Consider the following 5,201-nt stretch of genomic DNA (forward strand, 5'->3'; position numbering starts at 1 on the left):
TACCTCCTCTCTGGGTTTTTCCACTGCCTGCCACCACAGACCATGAACTAAGGGGAATTTCCACCTGATGATCTCTGCCCTTTGCCATTTAAAGGATCCACCTTGTTTCCACATTTCCTGCTTTACTCTCTGCAGCTTCTTTGGGGACTAGCAGACACACATGCTCTCGGGGGGTGGGGGTGAATGAATTAACTGCTGGAGCCTGCTTAGAATGGCAGATAAATGGTAAATTTAGAATGACCTGAACAAGTGGGCTTCTCCCTCAACTTCAGGGGGTAAACAGTCCCCTCCTTTGTGGATCGCTTGTAGGTCCTCATATTTTTTCCTGCCCCCCAAAAGGAAGATCTGTCCTATCTCTTTAAACCTCCCAAAGACTGTGGCTTCGGTGTGACTAGCCTAGATGAGACCCTGGCTGTCTTTGTTCTTTCCTGGCCAGAGTCCTCGACATATTTATGGTGCTGGATGTCTCTGTGATAGGGAATCAACTCCTCTACACTGACCTGAATCTTCCCTTACGGACCTCTTAGCCTGCAAAAAGGATCTTTATGACCTCTGAGCCTGTACAAAATGCAGATACAATTATTACAAACTTTTGTGTGAATTTGGAGATATAAGGCATTTCACCACAGCTTATGTTCCCTCCCCAGCATCCAATACTAAGGGTTCAAGGTGCACTTGCTTCACAATGCCTCATCTGAGCCTGGTTGAAAGAAAACTTAGCCAGGCTTGAAGAGCAGGAGTGTGCCAGCAGTGAATAACAGTGTTGTTGGCTTCTGCAGTGTAGGCTAGAGAGGAAAACAGTAACAGTAGAGGAAACCATGTGGTGGGCCTGGTTGAAGGAGGTGAACGCAGCTATTACTGAACTCAGAGGTCATTGTAAGGGAGACAGGCCTGTTCTGTTTCTTTACAGTGTTCACGGTGGCCAGGTAAAGTGTTATTTGTTAGTGAGGGAAACATAGGCAGATGCTCTGCTGTCATGTTACTGTCATGTGGTCTGAAGCTTTACTCCCAACAATTTGAAAATTTGGCCCAAAGATGAGCCACTTGACTTTCTTAAGATTAAAAGTGAAGGGATTGTTGTGGGTGGGGAAGGATATTGCTTTAGTTTAAAAAGGAAGGGTTGTTTGTTTTTTAATCAGTTCCAGTCGATGGGAATATTTTGCTGATGAAATAATGCTTCAACTATCTCTGGGAAAACGGTTCAGGATGAAGAGAACACACCACGGCCTGTATTTCAGCCAGTGGATGTGAATCTCATTGATTCCAGATGGTAGTCATGTGACCAGTCCTAGTCTGCACAAAGAGAGATCCTTTTATGAAAGCTGCTGTGTGAATTCAACAGAAATATGGGGACTCTCAGGGGACGCGTAAAAGCTGCTCTTCTCAAAAGGCTGCCTTTGCCTCTAGGGGCTGCATATCCCAGAACTGTCTTCGTTTTCGTAGCAGTGCAGGTTTTCCTCTGAGCTATTTCAGGAATAGGGAGGAGGGAAGGTAGCGGGAACAAACACGTTCTCCTCTTCCCCAGAAGGGAATAGGCCTGAAAGTCTTTATTCTCATTTACCACTAGAGGGCAACTTCCTTTTATTAAAATTCAACAAGGAAGCTATTTGTACATTTATATGTCTGGAATATCTATTCAGAGCCTTGTTGTTAGATGGGGGGGGGGGGGGGGGGTTCTGTCGTGACTTTTGGTTCTGCAACAGATCCAAGAAGCCAAGCATTCACTGGTTTCTAAAAAGAAATTACAGTCTTCATAAAATGTAACCTGCATGGGATTTTAAAATACGACCCAACTCGAGGAAATGCAAAACTTGTAGGACTTAACGTTATTAACACTTGTTATTCAGTTTTACAAAAAGCTGCAAAAAGCACTAATAGAAGTATCTTGAATCAAACACTGTTAATCTTGCAAAAGCATCCTTTTATCTTCCTCCATCTTGATGTTCTGAGTTATTTCTTTAGAGGGTTTTAGGCTGCATTTATAGTTGCCGAGGGAAATTGTTTGAAGTGCCTCACTGCAGTAACCTATCAATGAAGAACAATTACATTAAAGCAATGCATCATAAGATTGGCATGTCTTCATGGAATAATTGGTTTCCATATCAGTTCATCAGGCTTAAGGTTCAAAATGGCCCTGCAATATTTGTTTAACTCACAAGAACACCAGCACTGTCAGAATCATTACTATACTTTTCATAAAGTATGTAAGCAAGACACACCTACACTTGCACAGACATAGCACCCTAAGATACAATTCCTTTTCAAACCAAGCTAATCTAACAGGGGACTGTTACACTGTGGGAAGGCTGCCATTCTTTCATCCTCCTGTACATTTATAAGAACTGCATAACTAGATTCCAAACTAGGGTTGGCAGGGCCACCAGCAGGGCATGAGGGGTGGGGTTGCCAATTCCAGGTTAGAAAACTCTTGGAAATTTGGGGGTGGACCCTGGGGAGGACAGGGACCTCAGTGGGGTAAAATGCCATTGAGTCCACCCTCCAAAACAGCAATTTTTTTATCCAGGGGAACTGATCCTGGAGCATGGAGATGAGCCATAATTCCATGGAATCCCCTGTTCTTACCTGCAAGCTAGCATCCCTTTTCCAAACGGCATTGTGGAACTAAACTGCAAAGCATTGCCCCATGTTGTGTGAATAAGGTATCTGTAGCAAGCTCATACATGTGCTGAACTGCAGGCTGTGGAAGGTCAGTAGTTCAGCAGTTTGAGACCCGGGTGCCACATGATGGAGTGAGCTCCTATCTCTAGTTCCAGCTCCTGCCAACCTAGCAGTTCGAAAGCAAGAAATTGCAAGTAGATAAATAGGTACCACTTTGGTGGGAAGGTGACAGCGTTCCGTGCCCCTTGGTGTTTAGTCATGCCGGCCACATGACCACAGAAACGTCTTCAGACAGTGCTGGCTCTTCGGCTTTGAAACGGAGATGAGCACCGCAACCCTAGAGTCGGATTCGACTGGCTTTCGAGCAAGGGAACCATTACCTTTACCTTACCATGTTAGAATTCTGAGGTAGGATCTTTGCCTCTTGAATATTATCACATTTTTGCTTTCTTATATTCAAATTTTTAAAGAAAAGCTTGTTGTGACAGAGTGGTTAGTGTGTTGGAGGAAGACTGGGGAGACTTTAACTCCTATTTCCACTCATGCTCATTGCTGGCCTTGGGCCAGTCTTTCTCAGCTTAACCTAGCTCTTGCACAGAGACTGTGAGAATAAAACACAGGACAGAAGAATCAGGAACACAACTCTGAGTTCCTTGCTGGAAGGGCTGTATAAAAATATGGTAGATGAAATTTTAAGACACAGTTTCAACTTACAAATTCTACTCATTTAACAAAGCTAACCAATAATAACTTTAGTGGAGAATGCTGGGGAGGGGTAATCCTAATTAGGAATGTATAAACTAAATTTTATAATACACTTGAGAATTATTTATTCAAATGTATTCCATCCATCCATGTCTATGTATTTTTAAAAGTTACCAAGATTTCTTGCTGTGTAGACAGAGTTCTAGACTTCAGTTATCATAAAGCCAAAAATGGCCCTCTAGTGGTCATAGATTTTGCATTCCTTTAACAATAGTTAATGCAAGAAAATCAAATTCAATGGGTTGGAGGGCTAAAATCTCTACCCAGCATGAGATCATAAGAACCATCTTCCTGGATCACACTAAAGGTCCAAAATCCATTTTCCCACAGGTCAGCCAGGTGCCATGGATGGCCTAATGAAGGAGCACAGGTGAAAGCCACTCTCTGTTGCAGCAATAGGCTATGAGATTTGCTGTGTCCGAACACGGAAGTCCCACTCAGCCATTATGCCTAACAGCTATTGATAGACCCTTCTCCTGTGTACCTTTCTTCAGCACCACGTAAGCTAGCAATCATTATGATATCATGGCACTAAATTCTTCAAATTAATTCGGCATTGTGTGAAGAAGTACTTGGTTTTTATTTTAAACTTACTTAAGGATCCCTTGGCGAAGGACTTTGTCAAAACCATTTTGGAAGTCCAAGTAGATAGTGACTCACTCCAAGATTAATAATGCAGAGCTTCTCTTTGCAGAACCCATGCAGATCATTCCTCAGCCAGGTTTGGTCCTGCATGAGAGCAATCTCTTATTGCTCTCCATCGGAAGTTATTCAAGCAGGCTTACTCGAGGAAAGGGTCCTTAACATCGCAGCCTATGTGTCTTTAATTTACCCAGATTCACCTCCATTGATTTACCTAGATTCACTCATTTACATCAGGCTAACTGGCATGTTAGAGCTGCGGTGGCTCAAGTGGTTAAGACACTGAACCGCAGGCTGTGGAAGGTCGGTAGTTCAGCAGTTCGAGACCCGGGTGCCGCATGACGGAGTGAGCTCCCGTCTCTAGTTTCACTTCCAGCTCCCACCAACCTAGCAGTTCGAAAGCAAGAAATTGCAAGTAGATAAATAGGTACCGCTTCGGTGGGAAGGTAACAGCGTTCCGTGCGCCTTGGTGTTTAGTCATGCCAGCCACATGACCACGGAAACTTCTTTGGACAGTGCTGGCTCTTCGGCTTGGAAACGGAGATGAGCACCGCAACCCTAGAGTCGGATTCGACTGGCTTTCGAGCAAGGGAACTGTTATGTATTGCATTGTATATAACTGCTATGTGAACTGTGACATTGAGATTTGAATGTAAATACTGATGTGTGAATCACCTGATTGAGATGCCATGTTGAGCTTCATCCTGGGCTAGGATCCTAATGTAACCAATAGGAGCCCTAGCCCAGAAAGTGTCTGCCAATCACCGTGCAGAGCGGGATCGCTTGTGATTGGTCGTTATTACTTCAACCTCATAGGTTGCCTGATTGTACAGTGGGTGTGGCTACGTTAGCCGGGAGTGCTTAAATATAGAGCAGCCAGTGTATTTATTGCTGATGGTTGGTTCGAATGATGGTCCTGGCTGGCGATCGTTGTACCGAGTTCGGAGAAGTAACAGAGCTGAAGAATAAACCGCATTCTTGCTGAATCACTCTCCGACTTCTTTGTTAAGCGCACGACTTAACAATTGGCGACGAAGGTGGGATTCTAGTGCGGGTAGGCAGCCCCGCTAGAGCAGACCCCATGTCGGACAACGAGGAAATCGCCGAGGCCGGCCAGCCACAGGCTCCACCCGCTCTGGTGGCCCCGCCTGTGCGCATAACGATGGCCGCGAGCA

The sequence above is a fragment of the Gekko japonicus genome, unplaced genomic scaffold (genome assembly GCF_001447785.1).
Source record: "Gekko japonicus isolate JY-2015 unplaced genomic scaffold, Gekko_japonicus_V1.1 scaffold590, whole genome shotgun sequence".
NCBI lineage: Eukaryota > Metazoa > Chordata > Lepidosauria > Squamata > Gekkonidae > Gekko > Gekko japonicus.